Here is a 21,803-nt window from a genome sequence, read left to right on the forward strand (position 1 = left end):
GCATAGCACAGGGAGATCAGCTAGGTGGTTTGTGACCACCTAGAGGGGTGGGATAGGGAGGGTGGGAGGGAGACGCAAGAGGGGGGAGATATGGGGATATATGTATATGTATAGCTGATTCACTTTGTTGTACAGCAGCAACTAACACACCATTGTAAAGCAATTATATTCCAATAAAGACGTTAAAAAAAAAAGAGTCATTTATGTATTCCTCAAATAAACCATGCCTGTGCATGCCAATGAACTTTGGCCTAAGTTGCCCCTGCAAGCTAAAATGCCTCTCTCCTACTCACCATCTGGAAAATACCCCATCATCCTTGGAAAGATCAGCTTCCGTGAATCCCTCTCTCTCACTCCCCAGGTAAGAATGACTCTGCCTGCCCTTCTCTGACTCCCACTGTACAAAGTTTATTCTTCCATGGCACAGGTTTTTGGTTTTGGTTTTGTTTTTAAAGGTAGTGAGTTGTGTCTGCTGTCTTCTTCCTAACCCATCTCTCCTTTAAGGACAAAACCCAGCTTCTAGCCGTTTCCCAAGCAAGTCTTCATCATACAAAACTTAAGTGATGGAAGAACAAGAAAAATGAAAGCAGAGAGGTTAAGGCAACCAGCATAATAAAGAGATGAGCCTGAAAGGGGACTGGAGAGCAACTAGACAGACAGCATGGGCCAAGTTTGTGAGACAGTCTGGGGAAGCTTGCAGTGAAAGAGGGGAGAGCTTTCAACAAACGGTGCTTGAATAATGCCAAAACGGTACCTTGGTGCCATGGCTGCTATTGTAGGTATGAGATATGCGGGGGAGGAGAGGAAGCAGATGTGTTGCTAGGCTGTACAAAAGGCATTGCCTTTGGCATTCTTAGAGAAATTTCCACAGAGTTTAAATTATTTTTCAGTCATTCTACATTCAGGGAAGGGGTGGGGGTGGGATAAACTGGGAGACTGGGATTGACATACACACACTACTGTATATAAAATAGATAACTAATGAGAACCTACTGTAGAGCACAGGGAACTCTACTCAGTGCTCTGTGGTGACCTAAACGGGAAGGAAATCTAAAAGAGAGTGGATATATGTATACGTATAGCTGATTCACTTTGCTGTACAGCAGAAACTAACACAACACTGTAAAGCAACTATACTCCAATAAAAAAATTAATTTGTAAAAAATACCAAGAATTACAATAGAGATAATAAGTAGAATTTATGTTTCAAATAAAATAGCCTCTATATAATAAATAAATAAACAGTCTTTCAGTCATTCTACATTCAAGCTATCGTGTCTTTAAACATGACCACACAGTGAGGCTGGAGCTTTAAGCTACTGACATCTGTCTTGTAAGAGTCAGCAACTTGTAATTATACTTTCATGTCTGTTTTATCCTCTCACCCGCCCCCTACCCTGCCTCCAGCCTCTCCATGGGAACAAGGACTGCGCCTTCTTTATCCACTTGCCCTGCTTCTATGAATGAATGATTCATCTAGAAAAGGAGACTTTCTCTGGAACCCTGCACACAATCCCCAGGCAGGTTCTAGAAGCATACAAACGGATACATATGGAAGGCTTCAGAGCTCTGGGGTCAAACAGGTTTGGGTCCTAACCCCAGCTCTGCCACTTACTAGCTGTGGGACCTGTAACTCCCTAAGGCTCAGGACCCTCAACTGTAAAATGGTGGACATCCTGGAACCTGCTGCATAGAGCTGTTAAGACAACTAAATAAAATAACACATATTAAATACTAAGTACAGTACCCAACACAAACATACATGTGATAGAGATACAGACATAGCATATCTAAATATATTCAAACATATACAGACACATTCAGCTTCCATTCTGAACCTTCCCTGAGAAACAGTCTTATCTCTTAGATATGTATATATTAAATCCAGCATTTTCTAAAAAGAGACAGTAACACTATCACAGTTATTTTAAGTATGTTTAATTGACTGAAAGAGAGCATTGGGTACAACCTAAAAGTATATGCATCACTTTAAACTATTAATGTAACTTATTTACATCATATACATATCTATCTCTCAAGCAAAGGTTAATAGAGTTTATGAAATTGGGAATGCAATTAAGTCTCCTGGGAATCTCAGTTGGAGGCCATGCCAGTTTCTATGGTAACCAAAGGGCTCAGGCAAAAAATGGGGGGAAGGGAGGTGATTTAAAGGCAAGATAAGCACATAAATATAGCTCTTGTCTACCTTTTCTTTTGAGCTCCAATAAGCAATCTTTGCTGCATTTAAATTATTATACAAAGGAAAGTATAAATCAGATTAGTCTTTCACCTCCTAAAATTAAATACATTTTTGCAAAATGTTTAAAGTGATTCCAGTTTTTAAAAATATATCACTTCTCAGTTTATGAAGTGTGTCAGGTATGTCTCAAATTCCCCAGGGGAGAGAATAGGAGAGGGGATTGAAAGAACAGAACGAGATGTCCAAGATGTCCAGGATGATTAGAGTATACTGTGAATAACCTTCTCAACACCAGCTCATTAGGTTTTACTTATGGTCTCAGAAATTGCAATTAGGCCAAAGGGAGAAAATGTGAAGAATTGGTTTTCCTGTGACAAATTTCACAACATCACTGAATTGAAGAAGAGTTTAGTAATCACCTAGTAAAACCCTTGATTTAATCATCAAAAACACTTCCCTTGAGAAATTAACTTAGCTCCCTAATTGAGGTGAGGGAACTAGATACCAGCAGAACCATGGTTAGAATCTGACCTCCCTGTCTATAGCTCGTACTGTAGTCTACAAACCACTTTCTTCTCCTTCACTTCTTTTTACATGCAAAACTTAGGAACGCTCTTAACCAAGTCATTCCCAACTGCTGAATTGTCTGATCTAGATTATTGCAGGTGGTCTGATTTGTTTTGTAAAACCAAATGAATCTTATTTTGGTACACTTCGCCTAAGTTCTTAATTTCATTCACATTTAGAAGCAACTTCACATTTTCCATTAAAAAACCACTTTATGGAAGTTCTGTGAGTACCTACCTGTTTTATCTGACAGTCCAGCAGCTCTGTGTTCATTGCCAGCAATGTGCTCCTGTATGTATCCCACACAGTCTGTGTTAAGAAGAGCCTGAAAGAGAGAGGCCACCAGAGAAATTCATATAGGATCCACACAAGATATTGATTTAAAAAACATCAGGAAAATCTTATTGCATAGTCTCAAATTTTCATTCTGCAATCTCAAGTGATTCCTTTGTAAAGGGGAGATAAAATGGGATAAAGAAAAATAGAATAGCGTTATAATTCAGCCAGCATTGTTAAAACAGTGAACTCCTGCTACTCTCCCAAGGTTTGCACTAAATGAAATCTGAAGTTTCTCATTTTGTTTCAAATAAATATAATAGATTCCATAGTGGACAAGGTGATCTCTCTGGGTCTCTGCATACATGTAAAAATGCTGCTTGGTGCAAGTGAGGAGACAGGTGGCTGGACTAGAATCTAATTCTCCATCTCTAATATTTCGAGACTGAGAAAGGATATCAAAAGTACAGATAAGATGGGGGATTCCCTGGTGGTGCAGTGGTTGCGCGTCCGCCTGCCGATGCAGCAGAACCGGGTTTGCGCCCCGGTCTGGGAGGATCCCACACGCCGCGGAGCGGCTGGGCCCGTGAGCCATGGCCGCTGAGCCTGCGCGTCCGGAGCCTGTGCTCCGCAACGGGAGAGGCCACAAAAGAGGGCGGCTGGGCCCGTGAGCCATGGCCGCCGGGCCTGCGCGTCCGGAGCCTGTGCTCCGCAACGAGAGAGGCCACAAAAGAGGGGGGCCCGCATACCACAAAAAAAAAAAAAAAAAAAAAAGTACAGATAAGATGCTGTACTTACCTCTACAAACCACATTCTCTCTGAAATTCTGTATTCTGATTCACAAACCGGAGATAATCCCAGCTAAGCATACCTCGCAATGTTATCATGTGGATGAAATGAGGGTGTCATTGGAAATTTTGATTTATTGTGAAACTTACCCTGGGTGTAACAGCCACTGTGCTTGCCCTGCCTCTCTGTCCTCCTATGGAACACTTCCCCACCCACAGCCTCTACGAAACAGACAGCCATGTTTTCTCATGTAACCCTACTGACTTTCACATGCCCATTCAGCTCATGCAAAGGACCACTGCTCCAATGCCTGGCCAAACACCTGTGTGGCCTTGCTCACAACAATAAACTAGATCAATCAGAAATTTGAACCAAGACACATGCTAAAAAAAAAAATAGTGTGTGAGCAGTGGGAAGTGTAGTGAAAAGGTCCAAATGGACGGAATGGGTCAAGAAGCAGGAAGTACGTGGAAGGAGGGGTCAGTTGGTAGCAGGACAGAAAAGAGACCTGAGGAGGGTAACTGAGTCTCACTGAGAGCAAAACACTGGAGACCCAGGAGCTGTCATCACCAGGTCTCCCCAAAGCTTGCTGGAAACAAGATTCACCAATCTTTTTTATCTCGCTTCCTAAATAGTTCTCTGTATCTCCTCCACTGCCACTTTGGTCCATTGTTATAAAATTAGTCAATTAATTGGTTAATAACCCCCAGTCATTCAACATCAAGTATTATTTTTTTAATCTTAAGAGTTTATTTGAGGAAAAATTGATTCAAATCGAGCAGCCCCAAACCAGAAATTGTTAGGAGGGCTCCACCAACAGGAGCTTGGAGAGAAACTTTCACAGAGAAAAGGCAGAAGCAAAGCAAGGCAATTATAAATTGGCTACAGCTTAAAGCCTGGCTGGCTATTTGTGATTGGTTGTCCTTGGTGTTTTGAATTTGTAACCTTGAGGGAGTTACAGGCTGAGACTTTGGTTTGCCTTCAAAGGCTGCCAAGGCATTAGAGTCACCTCAATCTAATGGCTTCCTTGTTTAATTAATTTAACAATTCCCCCCTTTGGATCATCCACTCATATGTGAGAGATTGGCCCAAAATGTGCTATTAGCACCACTTTCAGTCACTATCAGAGTTAAGTTGCCCTTGTCTAATTGTGAAACACATAGGTTATGATATCATCCCATGGAAAAATTATTTTTGCTGTTTATCTCACTGATCATCTGGTTTTGGTTTCTCCAAGCACAGTGAGACCATCTGATTTACTGCTGATGGCTATGAACACACATTTAAGACCTCTGAGAGAACACAGTGCACCAGGGAGACTACGATGAAAACTATTAGGAGGATAACACCAAAAACTGAAGTACACTCCTTAGCCAGGGCCCCCATGAACGAAATCAGTTGGTGTCAAATAAATCAAAGAATGTACCCAAAGAGGCATCAACCTCTTTTAGTCAAGTGGTTATTTCATTAATTTCTTGTATTTGCTACAATACCAGAGGTGTTGATCCAGCAGGTTGTATTTGCTATGCACAGACTCCTCCTTGCTCAGTCAGTAAATAATAAGACAATTCTATTGTCTAAAATCACCTTAGCAAGAAAATATAGGGACTTTTGTTGTGCAGCTATGGCCTTAGCAGTAAACTCAGCAATAGTTGCCAGAGTTAAGGAACATTATCTTCCCATGCATTAAAAGAGAGAAAAAAAGCAAGTAGCAAAAAGGCAAAAAGAATAAAGGTTTTAAATTGGACATGAAAATCTTGATCTATGATCTTGGGAGAGCTGTCTACCACAAGATGCAATCTGCTTCTGGGGAGGAATCTTCCTAGTCATTTAAATTTTAGATCTCCAGCTGGCGTGCACTTCCAAGAGTCTGGAGGACACCTTTTTAATTGGGGGATGTGGACCCAAGGTTCAAATCTCTGCTGTTTGGCTGCCATCTGGGTAGTGAGGAGGATCTGGTATGGTCACTTCCAAAAAGATTCTGGGGCAGACTTTGTTCTTAGTGATTCCAAATCAGAAGGGTGGAAGAATATTGGAAATGTAAGTTTGGAGAGCTGTAGCCAGATATTTGAGGAAACTAGAATTCAGGATCTAGTTCAGTTTACAGATATACAATAAAACCTCAAAGACAATGAACAAGGATAGAATCTGATATACACAAGACTGTACTATAACATTTTACTGAAACATTTTTTCCTCTACAATCACCCTCATATCTATCAAGGATAATCACAGCAAGACTAATTTGTTTGCAAAATAAGTCTAGTCTCATTAAACTTGGCCTGATTATGCACTTAAATGTAGCAAGAATAGTGATTGACCATAAAAACTTTTAAAAATCTGCTTTGCTAGAACTTTTCATAAGGAATCATAGATTGGACTTTTAAAAAGGCTTCCCCAGGCTAAGAAGCCAAGCCAAGAACTCACCATCAGACTCCATCTGGAATACCTACAGGTTTGAGTGAATTCCTCTTTTCTTGTAGAGTCCCCAAGATATTCTTAAGTTCCTGGGCTTACCAGGAAGTGACCTTCCTTATTCACCTGGTAAGGCTGCCAGGCACCCTCTAAATAAGGTACCAGGCCATTTTTTCCAAGGGGCTTTTATTGGCTCCATAAAGTCAACCTTAGTTCCTCAAAACTATCTGGTCATATCTGATTTTATGTGTAGTCTCAAACGTGACATTCCACTCAAAGCCTTAATAATATAACTAATGTTTCCAATCGTCTCCTTTTATAAGGAGAACAGATTCTTACTGAACCTATGCAAATAACTATATTGCCATGAAAATAAGAATATTCAATAAGCTTCTGCATTCTGGAGGTATCAGGTAGGGAGAAAAGCTAAATGTTTCAAATCTGTTTACAGAAATGGACTTTGCAAAATTAATGGCAGCCATAGATAGCTTAAGAGAAAATGATTTCCTTAAATCTGGAAAAATAGGGAGAAGAGAACAAAATGGTAGAGTAGAGGGTAGAGGGTGCTGAGCTCACCTCCCCCTAAGAATGCATTAAAATAGATATACACACGGAGACAGATAGCAAGGAAGGAGTTGGGGTGTGTGGTGGCATGGAGACACAGTGCCTGTAATACAATATTTGAATTTCCAATTTTGTCTTGAAAAAATGAGTCAATCTGAGGATGGCTCTATAATCTCCATGGCTGCCGGTGACTTGTCAAAAGGCCCCTGTTCTGTCTCTTTAGAGATAGAGCCCTATGGCCACATGAGACCTTAGCATTGAGATTAATCTCCCATATTTGGAAGGCAGAAGTGGGCAAATTAAGCAATGTGCATGACTGAGCAGGTTGAATGCCAGAGGCCAAACAGAAAATGATGTCAGCAAGCAGCAGTGTTTCTCGTCATCCTCTTGCCAGGATCCTGCTCCTTTCAACACACTGTGCCTGTACTTCATGGGATGATTTTTGTAACATTCATTTATAAAATACACTATACTATTAAAAACTACATCTACATGTGGAGCAATTTTCACTGAAACAAACTGAAGACTGGCAGAAAGACTCCTGTACAGCCAAGGCTGTAAAGAAAGATCCACATGGTGTCACACAGGAGGGGAAGAGAAGCAGTCAGGTCAAGATCCATGCCCCTGGCAGGGGACACATAAGAGAAGGTGGATTACATGAGCTTAGAGATCCTCCCTGGGGAATGAGCAGTTCAAACCGCATACTGGGCACCCCAGCCCTCAGGAAGACAAGTCCCCTTAGCTGCTTTGAAAACCAATGGGACTAAAAGGATGGCTGTTAGAAACCTAGACTCCACTCCTGAAGAGTGCCCAACTGCTTGCCTAATCCCAGGAACAAAGTGGAGGAAGCAGATTCAAATTGCCTGGGACTCAGATAAATTTCCCACGACCACCCCAGCATGCATACCAGCCCACGCCAAGGGCCCACTCTGGCCCCGCGAGCACAGCTCCCCACTAGGGCAAAGGGTGCCACTGTTAAGAAGAGTGGATAGTTGGGGGGATGGAGCTGGCTGAGACCTGGCACTACAACTGAACAGGGTGAGGGTGGCCATTACTGACATTTGTAGAGGCAGCAGATTGAAGGTGGTCTGGAACTCTGAATGGTGTGCCAGGACCAACGCAGCACACAAGCAGGACCACACCGAACACATACTCTGGACCCTCTAGCTCCAGCACTGCTCCCCAGTGAGGGAAAAATGCCAACATTGGGAGGGGGAGAGCACACACTTAGAAGGGATGGAAACATCTTGGACCCAAACTAAGTGCTCTGCTCCAGCACCTTGGGACCCCCCCCACCAGCCCCCAATATATTGCTGTCAGCCATTGAGCATAGGAGACACCTCATCACACCTGGCTCTGGCTCTAGCCCCTCCATCTCCAGTCTACCTCTCACCAAGGTGATAGCTGCCAGCACACCCAGTGGGGAGACATGACCCATGCTCACCTCAGATCCATCTCTCATAACAAAGCCACTGGGCACACACAGACTGCATAGGGATGCTCCCACACAAGGACACCCCTTCAAGACTGGGATAGGTAACTGTTTCACCTAATTTCACAGAAACTGAGAAAGTTAAACAAAATGAGAAGACAGATGCATTTGTTTCAAATAAAAGAACAAGAAAAAACACTGAAAAAACAACAAATGAAATGGAGATAAATAATTATAAGATAAAGAGTTCAAAGCATCAGTAATAAGAATGATAACTGAAATAGGGAAAAGAATAGATGAACACTGAGAATTTTAACAAGGAACTAGAAAATATTTTTTAAAAAACAAGTCAAAACTGAAGAATACAATAAATTCCTCCTAGTATGTTTTTCACTTCATTAACAGCAGACTAGGTGATACAGAAGAACACATAAATAATTTGGGAGACAGAATAATGGAAATCACCCAATCAGAACAGCAAGAGGAAAAACAAGCTTTTTAAAATGAGAACAGTTTAAGGGACCCCTAGGACAACATCAAGCATACTAACATTCACATTATAAGGGCCCCCGAAGGAGAATCGAGAAAGGGGTAAAAAATGTATTCGATGAAATTCTGGCTGAAAACTTCCTGAACCTGATGAAGGAAACAGACATCCAGGCACAGGAAGCACAGAGGGTCCCAGGCAAGATGACCCAAACCGACCCACACCAAGACAAACCATAATTAAAATAGCAAAACTTAAAGAGAGAATTCTATTGTAAAAGCAACAAAGAAAAACAAAGAATCAGTACAAAGGAACCCCCATAAGGCTATTAGCTGATTTTTCTGCAGAAGCTTTGCAGGCCAAAAAGGAGTGGCATTATATAATTCAAATGCTAAGGGAATTCCTTGGCAGTTCAGTGTTTAGGACTCTGCACTTCCACTGCAAGGGGCACGATTTGAGCCCTGTTTTGGGAACTAGGATCCCGCAAGCTGCGGGGCATGGCCAAAAGAAAAAAATGCTAAGAGGGGAAAACCTGTAACCTAGGATACTCTACCCAGCAAGATTATCATTTAGAATTGAAGGAGAGATAAAGAGCTTCTCAGGCAATCAAAAACTAACAGTTCACCATTACTAAACAGACCCTAAAAGAAATGTTAGAGGGTCACCTCTAAGTGGAAAGGAAAAAGCTATCACAAGAAGAATTCCTAAGAATGGAAAAATCCCGCTAATTAAGGGAAATGTACAGGAAAGGCTGTGGATCAACCACTTAAGCTAGCACTAAGATTAAAAGTCAAAAATTGTAAAATCCACTATAACTACAATAAACACTTAAAAGATAAACATGAAGATGTAAAATGAGGTCAAAAACACAAAATGTGGGAAAAAAGAGTAAAAAATATATAAATCTTTTAAAATGTGTATGAACTTAAATGACTGTTAGTTTAAAACAAGTAGATATATTTACAGATCAACATATATGAACCTCACAGTAACCACAAATCAAAAAACTATAATAGATACACAAAAAACAGAGAGAAAGCATACCACTAAAGAAAAACAAAAACAAAACAAACAAACAAAACCACAGGGAAGAAGCTAAAAGAAGAACAGAGAAGAACTACAAAAACAACCAGAAAACAAGTAACAAAATGGCACTAAGTACATACCTATCAGTAATCACTTTACACGTCAATGAACTAAATGCTCCAGTCAAGACACTGCATGGGTGATTGGATAAAAACAAACAAAAAAAAAAAACAAAAAAATTTTAAAAACAAAACAAAACAAAAACACCAGACCAAACTATATACTTCCTACAAAACACTCACTTCATACCTAAAGACATACCCAAGCTAGGGACTTCCCTGGTGGCACAGTCGTTAACAATCCATCTGCCAACACAGGGGACATGGGTTTGAGCCCTGGTCCGGGAAGATCCCACATGCCGTGGAGCAACTAAGCCCATGAGCCACAACTACTCAGCCTGTGCTCTAGAGCCTGTGTGCCACAACTACTGAGCCCACATGCTGCAACTACTGAAGTACACACGCCTAGAGCCCGTGCTCCGCAACAAGAGAAGCCACTGCAATGAGAAGCCCACACACCGCAACGCAGAGGATCCCCTGCTCACCGCAAATAGAGAGAGCCCGTGTGCGCAATGAAGACCCAACACAGCCGAAAATAAAATAAATAAATTTATAAAATAGAGAAAAAAAAAGACATACACAGGCTAAAAATGAGAGGATGGAAAAAGATATTTCATGCAAATGGCAACAACGAGGCAGGGGTAACAATGCTCAAATCAGACAAAACAGACTTTAAAATAAAGTCTATAGCAAAAGACAAAAAGGGCCTTATATAATGATAAAGGGATCAATACAAGAAGAGTATACCACACTTGTTACGCCTAGAGCCCGTGCTCCGCAACAAGAGAAGCCACTGCAATGAGAAGCCCACACACCGCAACGCAGAGGATCCCCTGCTCACCGCAAATAGAGAGAGCCCGTGTGCGCAATGAAGACCCAACACAGCCGAAAATAAAATAAATAAATTTATAAAATAGAGAAAAAAAAGACATACACAGGCTAAAAATGAGAGGATGGAAAAAGATATTTCATGCAAATGGCAACAACGAGGCAGGGGTAACAATGCTCAAATCAGACAAAACAGACTTTAAAATAAAGTCTATAGCAAAAGACAAAAAGGGCCTTATATAATGATAAAGGGATCAATACAAGAAGAGTATACCACACTTGTTAACATATATTCACCCAATACAGGAGCACCTAAATATATAAAGCAAATATTAACAGATATAAAGGGAAAAACTGACAGTAATACAATAACAGGAGGGGAGTTTAACACTTCACTTACATCAGTGGACAGATCATCCAGACAGACAATCAATAAGGCAACAGTGGTGTTAAATGACACATTAGACCAGCGGGAGCTGATTTATATATATATATATGTATATATATATATATATATATATATAAAGAGAGAGAGCGAGAACATTCCATCCCAAAACAGCAGAATACATGTTCTTTTCAAGTGCATATGGAATGTTCTCCAAGATTGATCACATGCTAGGCCACAAAACAATTCTCAATAAATGTAAAAGGATAAAAATTATAGCAAGCACTTTTTTCAGTATGAAACTAGAAATCAATTGCAGGAAGAATGGGAAAAGCACAAACACCTGGAGACTAAACAACAGACTACTAAAAAGCCATAGTCAATGAAGAAATCAAAGGAGAAATTAGAAAAATACCTTGAGACAAATGAATATGTAAACACAACTTTCTAAAATCTATGGGATACAGCAAAAGCAGTTCTAAGAGAGAAGTTCATAGCAATATATGCCTTCCTCAAGAAACAAGAAAAATCTCCAACAACGTAACCAATTATCTGAATGAATTAGAAAAAAAGAACAAAGGCCAAAGTCAGAAGGAAGGAAATAATAAAGGTTTGAGAAGAAATAAATAAAATACAGATCAAAAAAATAATAGAAAATAAACAATGAAACCAAGAGCTGTTTTTTTTAAAAAGATAAACAAAATTGATAAACTCTTAGCCAGGCTCATCAAGAAGAAAGAGAACTAAGAAAAGAAATAACAAATGAAAGAGGAGAAACAACAACTGATACCACAGAGATACAAAAAAATCCTAAGAGAATACTATGAACTGTTATATGCCAGCAAATTGGACAACCTAGAAAAAAATGGGCAAATTTCTAGAAACATACAACTTGCCAAGACTGAATCAGGAAGAAAAAGACAATCTGAACAGACTGATCACTGGTAGTGAAATTGAATTTGTAATAAATAAAACTCCCAGCAAACAAGTTCTCCATTGTGACCACTGTAATTCAAGATTATCTTTGGTAAGGGTATCCTACTTGTTCAGCTTTAAAACAAACTTTTATTCACCTAAGGCCTCACACTGGACCCAGTTCAAGTCAGATGCAGTCTGACCCTGCACCCAGTCCAGTTTCTAAGTTGCAACCAGTCCAATCCAGAGCCAGTCTGACTCCAGCTAGTTTCCAGACTCAGTGCAAAAAGAAAATGCTCAAACTGTCTGAAAGCTCATAATGCAAAAACTGTGGAGCTAGGATCCAGGATCCGAGAGGGACTTACCCATGACCTCCAGAGGCAGCAAGCATGCATCAAGCTCAAGGGACTAAGCAGGTACCCACACCTGTTGCTTGTCACTCCTGGGGGCCAGCTGGGGTCTCCTCTGATTCTTTTTCTGACACCAGAACCACTCAAAGATAAACTGAGGCATATTAAGAGTTTTAAGAGTTTATTTAAGCAAAATTTGATTCAAATCAGTCAGGACCAAACTAGAAGTGGTTAGAAGCACTCCTTAACATAAAGTCTTGAACCTACTTTACAGGAGCTAATTCAAGTGGGTCTCTGCAACCAGAGTCTTATAACTACTTGCTGGTTAACCTTCACACTTGGCTTAGCAAAAGGACTTTACTCACATGTTAGAGTAACACTTGATTTGACTTCCCAGACTTGTATAATTTTCTTCTCCCTTACAAGCAACACACTGACACAGACACACATACAGATACACACACATGCCCCTACACTATTGCCTGAAGTTTCCAGCACTAATATATCTTATGCTAGACAAGGAATTTTTTTCCCATTTAGGAAGGTAACACACTAATTGGATAATTCATTAAAAGGGATTTGCTTATATAATTAAACCTTTTCCTATCTGTTAATACAACAGGAGAACACAGAATAGCATCTTATGGATGGCAGAGTGGTTTAGTGAGGTTAAAGGGAGTTTCAAGACCGGCTGAAATGCCAAACAACCAAAGAAAGGTCCAAGACAGCGGGAGCCTGGTTTTTATTTGTGGATCAGATATTCCCCCAATCCTCAGAAAAGGCACAGAAGAAAGCATCATTGAACATGAGAACCAGAGGAGAACTCTGAGGTCATCTATTCCACCTCATCCCATGATCGGAAAATGGACATGACAGGCAGGTCACATGAACTGTCTAAAACATACCATCATAAGAAGAAGCCTCATGAGCAGAATTCAGGTCCATCTGCTTCCCCATCTGAGACCCTCCCCATCACCCCTCACAATCCTTGTCAAAACCCAGCTCCATTTCACCATCTCATTTAGCCACTGACAAAATTTTATCGAGATCCCAAAGACCAACATTTTAGAAACAGGGCTTGCTGAAATAACTGTGAGTACCTCATCTATATGGGCACATTGGGATTTCAAAAGCAAAAGCGTGTTGCTTCAGAGACTTATCAAGACTGACAGAGCTTTTGTAATGCCACGTTTCCCAGCCTGACCTTTCACAACTGGGGACACCATCCAGGGTTATCTGCAGGGATTGACTTACGTTTACATATAGATAGAGGATAGTGAACAAAATCAGTCCTTTCTTTTATAGAGTTTTCACTTCTCTAGCTCTGAGCAGAGGTGCTTCGGAGGTGCTACTTTTAGCTAAAGAGAAAAGGAGATAATGACTGTGAACTTCCTGATTTTCTGATTTGAATCTCCCACTCAATCTCTGCTGATACAATGAGAGTTCTTGGCTTTTTTCTCCACTTTCATTTTTTTCACCTTCATTACTCACAGGATGGTGACTTTCTCCCATGGCTGCTTCCATTTTCCTGCTTCTCTATCTCACTTGTACAACATACAAAGAGACACCCTCACTCTGCTCTGCAATCACAGGTTTTCCAGCAAAGAGGTCCCTAAAAAGTTTTCTGAGTGTTTCAGGACACGTTCCAGATGACTCTGTGTGATGCATACTGTTAGCTATTTCCCATTTCTCATTGTGCCAAAGCTTCTCTACCAAAAGAATTGTAAGAATAATCCTCCAAACCTGAGTTTTAACAGCATCATGATAACGCTCATGGTGGATAAACTGCAAAACGTCCGAGGCAAATCCCTTTGATGAGTCCTAAATATCATTCAAGAATATTTTCAAGTCTCCTGAAAAACCTTAGTTGAATTTGCAAAGTTGTTCAATAACTGTCCAAAAACCTGCAAATATTGGCTAACTGCCTTCGTTTGGTAAATCTGTACTAGGTATGCCTCACTTCAGTCTGTTTCTGTGGAAGGTGGCACTCGACAGAACGCAGTCTCAGTTAACTACAGTGCTCAGTCTTCATGAAGAGAACCAAACCAAGAGCCTGGAGACTAAGCTCCCAATGTCAGCTTTGGCGACCAACTAGCTGTGTGATCTGGGGGAAGATATTTAACTGCTCTGGGTCTCGATTTTGTCATTTCCCAAATCATGGGGAATTTTTAGTCTCTGAAGTTCCTTCCAGCTGTATAATTCTACATGATGAGACTCAGAAAAGATTTTAGGATCGTATAGGGCATATGAATAAATTATTCCATGCAATAAATGCTTATTGAGGACTCTGTAAAGAAGATTATTAGAAAAGAAACTATGAGAGAACAAACGCCAGGGCAGGACATGTTCCCTGCTCCCCAATTTTCCTCAGTCTAGTGGAGAGGAGGATGGCATAGGAGTCATAAGCCACAATGCTTTGTGTCCCCACTCAAAAGAACATCGTGGGGAGGCAGCACTAGACCATATCGGTGTCAGCCTGATGCCTCCACTGCTGTGTGCCAACCTAACCCCCTGATCTGGCCTGTGTGGGCTCAGAAGCCAAGGGGTTGAGGCTCCAGTTGGAAATCCTATAGCACAGAGTGACAGAGTGTCATCTCCCTGACAGATACTCAAGGATTACAGAAGACAGAATAATTAATGCATTTGAAAAATTTGCAAAATTGGGAGGGGTGGGGAGAAGAAACTGCATTCCTGATCTGAAATTAAGCTGGTCCCTAACTTGTCTAGGAACATGAATAGCCAGGGATGTGATAGCAATGAAGAGGACTCCCTCAAATTGAGGGGAGGAGGGGGAAGAGGGAGGGGGGGAGGAGGGGGAGGGGGAGAAGGAGGAGGAGAAAAACAACAAGAACAAGCAGCAGCAAGAAGAGCAAATGCTCCTATAACACATGTTACATTAAAGGCTCTATTCTAGGCCCTCTACACATGTCAACTCATTTAAGAGTAAGAAGCAGTGTATCATACTATTTAGGTGCATGAACTTGGAGCCATGCTGCCTGGGTTTGTGTCCCCACTCTGACACTTACCAGCCATGAACCTTGGGCAAATTATTTAATTTCTTACTGCCTTACTTTCCTCATTCATAAAAAGGGACAAATTCACAATTTTTGTGAGGATTGGGTGGGTTCCATAAATAATCAACATGAAATATGGGAGGGGAGGGGAGGGGAGGGGGAGAGAGAGGAGAAGGAAGGCAGCAATCCTGGAGACATAGAGGACTACTATGGAGCAGTAACCAATGATTTGGGTCTGCAGGGAGCTGGTGTCTTTGATCCTGATGCCTACAAGGAGTCTGAGGGTGCCCTCAACAAGCACATGACAGGTTTAGTCTCTGTGATAAAGGCTGTTTATGCTCACTGCCACCAGCTGTGTCCTCCCTATGGCACTGGACAGCTGATTGCAGTGACAGTTCCTAGTAGGAGGAGGAAACACATACTGAATAAAGTCAAAGCATAGAGCTGGGAAGCTTGTCACAAAATTGCTAAAAGATAAACCCACAGCCAAATCACTGCTGGAGTTGCCTTATATGAGCTACCCTGGTGCTATCTCCTTGTAGAGAGCAGTTCAGGGACCACACAGGTCAGAAGTTTCATCTTGCCAAGGTAACCTCCTTTCCAAGCCAAAAGACTGATGTTAACATTCCCGCCATTCTCTAGTCTCTGAAGCCATCAGATCATTGCAGAAAGCATCACATGAATATCTTATGAAATGCTGTAGCTTGGATTTGTGTGCTGTTTACTGTACCAGGAACAGCCTGCCAGCCACAGCAGCTAAAGCATTCACCTACAATTGAACTTCATGACCTCTCTGAGAAAATCCTAACATCAATGGCCTGCATCCTGGATCTCTCCCTGGTTCCTGACCCCCCACCCTACTTGTGAATCTGAGATAGACTTGTGTGACACATTTACTATGTTCCTGAAAGGAAAATGGAGAACTTCACTCTTCAGAAGCTTTCGGAAAGTGATATAACCTTCCTCAGTGTGTTTTTCCTAAGACAGAGATGTTCTCTCACGTAATCACAGCACAATTACAGAAAGAGGGATGAGATATGGGGATATATGTATATGTATAGCTGATTCACCTTGTTATACAGCAGAAACTAACACACCCTTGTAAAGCAATTATACTCCAATAAAGATGTTTAAAAAAAAAAAAAGATTACACACACACACACACGAAAAAGCAAATCTGCTCCTGACACTCTCTTCCAACCTTCTGCTCTTAAGGTAAAGACCAAAATCCTTAACCTGGCCTGCAAGTTAAGCATGACCTAGCCCATCTTTCTCCAGCTTTTGCCCCTTGTCATTTGCTTTTGATTTCCTCCAGCCATACTGGCCGTTCTTTGGTGCAGCAACAGCCTTGTTCCTTCCCACCTTCAGGTTGTGCCTGTACAAGTCTTTCTGCTGCACGCACACATCCACCCATGGTGCGTGCCTTCTTTCTCCTAGCTAAGCTCTGCTTATTGTTCAGGTTTTGGTTTCCTCTTCTGTTTACTGTAGTATGCAATCACTTTCTAAAGTGTCTTCAGATATGGGAACATATGTATATGTATAACTGATTCACTTTGTTGTAAAGGAGAAACTAACACACTATTGTAAAACAGTTATACTCCAATAAAGATGTTTAAAAAAAAAAAATAAATAAAAAAATAAAGTGTCTTCACCATCAAATCATGTACCCCTTAGAAAAGAGATTTCATCTTATGTGTCTGTCCCTGGTTCTCCCAGATCCTAGAACAGTGCTTAGTACATGTTAGATTCTCAAATAATCTCTGTGCGTGAGTGAGCTAAAAAGTCCTTCCAGATTGCTGAGCAATGATTATTTACTTAATGTCATTTTCCATGGATTGCAAAACTCCTTGTGATTCAGATTCTGATTTTTTAATTAGATTTTCTGTATCTAGTTTTTTGTACGAGCCCTGAGCATGTAATATGATACATGCTTGGTATCATATTTATTGAACACATGATAGATGTTCAATAAATATTGAGGGAATGAACTAATAAATATGCATTTATTTAATGCTTAGTATGTACCCAGGCTGCACTAGGCATACTCATGGGTAATGTATCCATGATCCCTGGAAATTTTGAGATCTTGCATTTTTTACATAGAGTATTTTTGAGAATTAAGTCAGTTTGTAATCAATATTTCTGTTTTGTTTCAGGTTACAATTTTCTGATTGAGGACTTGAAACAAGAGCAGTATCAGTTCAACGATTTTGTGGGGATATACAAATTTGATTTCCATAACTTTAGTAAATATATGGGTTTGGTTCCAACTAAATTAGTCAGGTATCTTGTTTACAAATTAAAAGTAAATCTGTAACTATTTTGGGCAAAAATGAGAAATTATCTAAAAGCCTCAGAGTTCAAGCGCATTGTGAATCTTCAATGAGGACAATATTATTTATAAATTCCCCTATCTTATTTGAACATGAAATTATAATTTGTGGTTGGTATTTTTCCTGAATACTTATTAACATCATGTGAAACACTGGGTTTCATGTAACACACACTACGAAATACTATATTAGAGAGGAACCCCTTTATCATTTCTCAACTTCCCACCCACCTTCAGGTCACTGATATGTGTTTGGACTGTCTCAAATACTCAAAAAGCAAACCCACCAGATCAGTACGTGATCTTATCCCAGTTTGTGTGAAGGCCAGAAGCAAGGATCAGATCTGGCTAATGTGGAATTTGGCTTCACCTTATTAAGCAGCATGATGTTGTCATTCCTTTTATTTATTCTGTTTTGCTTTGCTTTAGGTCATGATAAAGTGACCCCTACTCTCTGCATCTGAACAATTTACATATTAACGATGAATCAATCTCTTTCAACAAAGAATGGTTTTGACGTATATTAAACATTTACTTTAATTGCCTATTGCTATGGATGCTTGAGTCCCTCCAAAATGCTTATGTTGAAATCCTAACTCCCTATGTGATGGCATTTGGAGGCGGGGCCTTTGGGAAGTGATTAGGTCATGAGGGTGGAGCCCTCATGAATGGGATTCCTGTCCTCGTAAAAGAAGCCCCAGGGAGATCCCTCTCCCCTTCTGCCATGTGAAGTTACAGCTAAAACGTGCCATCTATGAACCAGGAACAGGGTTCTCAACAGACACTGAATCTGCCAGTGCCTTGATCTTGGACCTCCCAGTCACCAGTACTGTGAGAAATAAATTTCTGTTATCCATAAACCACGTAGCCTATGGTATTATGTTATAGAAGCCCAAATGGACTAAGATGCATATGCTTGTAACATCTGAAAAGGATCAGCATTTTGTGGACTTATGGTGCAAGAAAGATAGCATTCAACCTCCCACATAAAACAACTAAAAAATGTACAAATGATAAGAAACAATGGTTCCCAAGACATTCAACACTAGGCAACAAAAGACTGATCCCAACTGTCCCAGTTTACTACTGAAGAAAGTTTTCAGGCCACAGAGCAGAGAGGAGAGACTCAGGCAGAGCCCAGCAGTATTTATGAGCTGGAAAAACTGAAGTGGGTCTGAGAAGACCACAGCAGCTACAGTTTGTAAGTCACAGTGCAAGACAGAAGACAGATACACAAAGAGAGAATTCTGAATACTTGAAGAGGATTGCCCTTAAGTATTTATTGAGTACTGATCAGTGCATGAATGTGGAAAATTATCTGAAGCCAGAGGGAAAAACTACCCAAATGGATGAGAGGGAATAATCTCTTGCATTCACATAGGGCTAGGAATAGTGGCTGTTCCTAGCAGCCAGAGTAGAAAGCTTCATAATCCATGGAGCGTTGAGCTTTGCACTCAAAAAGTATAGGTTACTTCAGTTATGAAAAATAATTAACCCTCGAATAAATGCTGCTCTGGTTCCAGCCAAACATCTTATAAAGCAATACCTAAAAGGATCAAACTATTTTCAACTAACTAAATTCTAGCAAATGTAAAATTCACAATATCTGCATCCAATAAAAAATTACCAGGCATGCAAAGAAGAAGAAAAATATGATCCATAATGAGGAGAAAAATCAATCAATCAAAATGGACCCAGAAGTGATGCAGATGATAGAATTAGCAGACATGGACATTAAAACTGTGATTAGAACTCCATCCATAGATTTAAGAAGCTAGAGGAAACAGTGAATAGGTAAAGACATGAAAGACATAACAAAAGATCCAAAATGAACTTCTACTGATAAAAACCACAATGCCTGAGACGAAAAACAAAGTGGATAGAATTAAGGACAAACTGGACATTGCAGGGGAAAAAGCTAGAAAAATTGAAGACAGCAATATAAACTATCCAGAATGAAGCACATAACCAAAAAAAGACTAAAAAATAAACGAAGGATCAGTGAATTGTGGGAGAGTTTAAAGCCACATATGTATAATTGAAGTCCCAAAGGAGGAGAGAGAACAGAAAAATAATATTTGAAGAAATAATGGGCTGAAATTTTCCCTAATTTGATGAAAGCTATAAACCCACAGATTGAATAAGCTCATTGAGGTCCAAGAAAATGAAACATGAAGGAAACTACAAGGCACGTCATGAACAAATTACTTAAAACTGTACGTATGTGGGTAATAAAAAACATGCTTCTAAATAACCCATGGGACAAAGAAGAAATAAAAGAAAAATTATGAGCTATTATGAACAGAATTAAAATGAAATCAACATATCAAAATATGTGAGGGGCTTCCCTGGTGGCGCAGTGGTTCAGAGTCCGCCTGCTGAGGCAGGGGACACGGGTTCATGCCCTGGTCCAGGAAGATCCCACATGCCGTGGAGCGGCTGGGCCCGTGAGCCATGGCCGCTGAGCCTGAACTCTAGAGCCTGTGCTCCGCAACGGGAGAGGCCACAGCAGTGAGAGGCCCGCGTACCGCAAAAATAAACAAACAAATAAATAAATAAATACAAAGAAAACACATTAAAAGCAACAAAGGAAAAACAACAAATAACACACAAGGGAATCTCTATAACGTTATCAGCTGACCTTTCGCCACAACAGTGAGAGGCCCACGTACCAAAAAAAAAGAAAAAAAATGTGAGAAACAGATGAAATAGTACTTAGGAAATTTATAGCACTAAATGCCTATATTAGAAAAGAAGCTTTCAAATAAAAAACCTCAACTTCCACCTTAAAAAACAGTAATAGAAGAGCAAATAAAACTCAAATAGAAGAAATAAAATAATAAAAATGAGAACATAACTCAATGAAATAGAAAACAATCACAATAGGGAAACTTAATGAAACCAAAAGGTTGTTAGAAGATAAATAAAACTGATAAATGTCTAGCCAAAGTGATCAGGAAAAAAGTAGAGAAGACACAAATTACCAATATCAGAAATGGGAAAGGTGATATCACTTTAGATTCTATAGATATTAAAGGAATAATAAGGAAATAATATGAATAGCTTTATGCCAGTAAATCTAACAACTTGGATGAAACTGACAAGTTCCTTGAAAGACAAGTTACCGAAGGTGACTCAAGAAGAATTATATAGTGTTGGATGTCAATTATATCTTAATAAAACTGGAGGAAAAAATGTGAAAAAAATAATTAGGTTACCTAAATTGTCCTATATCCAGTAAATATATTGAATTTGCAGTTAGAAAACATTCTAATAAGAAAACTATAGGCCCAGAGGGCTTCACCAGTAAATTCCCCAAAGGAAGAGATAATACCAATTTTACACAAACTCTTTCAGAAAATCACAGAGGACGGAACACTTCTCAACTCACTCTTTGAGGACACTATTACTCTGATACCAAAACTAAACAAAGACATTACAAGAAGGAAAACTATGGACCAATATCTTTCACGAACATAGATTGCAAAAATTCTTTTTAAAAGTTAGCAAATTGAATCCAACAATATATTGAGAAGATAATACCTCATAATTAAGTGGGTTAGTCAGTATAAGTTTTGAAAATCCATGAAAATCACAACATGAAGTCTAAAAAGAGAAAAATCATACAATCACTTCAGTTGAAGCACAAAAGCATTTGACAAAACCCAACATCCATTCTTCACTAAAACTTTCAACAAACTAGGAACAGAAAAGAATTTCCTCAGGCTGAAAAAGAGGGCATTTTTGAAAACCCTGCAGCTAACATCACACTTAACAGTGAAAGACTAAATGTTTTCCCCCTAAAATCCAAAACAAGGCAAGAGTGTTCATTCTCAATGCTTCTGTTCAGCATTGTACTGGAGATCCCAGCCGGCACAATAAGGCAAGAAAAAGCAATAGAAGGCAGCCAAATTGTAAATGAAGAAATGTAATTCTCTTTATTCACTGACATATGTTGTCTACATAGAAAAATTTGGTGGAAACTACAAAAAATGTAGTGGCACTAATGAGTGAATTTAGTAAGATTCCAAGATTCAAGGCAATGTAGAAATATCACTTGTATTTCTATATACCAGCAACAACCTAAAATTAAAAATTTTAAAT

At 39.9% G+C, this 21,803-nt stretch overlaps 1 protein-coding gene across 9 annotated transcripts in view; it reads right to left on the minus strand.

The window, feature by feature from the left end:
- The window catches only part of FAM13C (family with sequence similarity 13 member C), a 401,019-nt gene that overhangs the window by 319,719 nt on the left and 59,497 nt on the right, over nt 1-21,803 (minus strand). For all 9 annotated transcript variants that reach the window (XM_028482088.2, XM_028482086.2, XM_055081352.1 and 6 more), the window contains exon 3: nt 3,005-3,092. The gene's annotated coding sequence lies outside the window, so the exon portion shown is untranslated. The remainder of the gene's footprint in view (nt 1-3,004; nt 3,093-21,803) is intronic.

This window comes from Physeter macrocephalus, chromosome 20, assembly GCF_002837175.3.
Source record: "Physeter macrocephalus isolate SW-GA chromosome 20, ASM283717v5, whole genome shotgun sequence".
Taxonomy (NCBI): Eukaryota; Metazoa; Chordata; class Mammalia; order Artiodactyla; family Physeteridae; genus Physeter; species Physeter macrocephalus.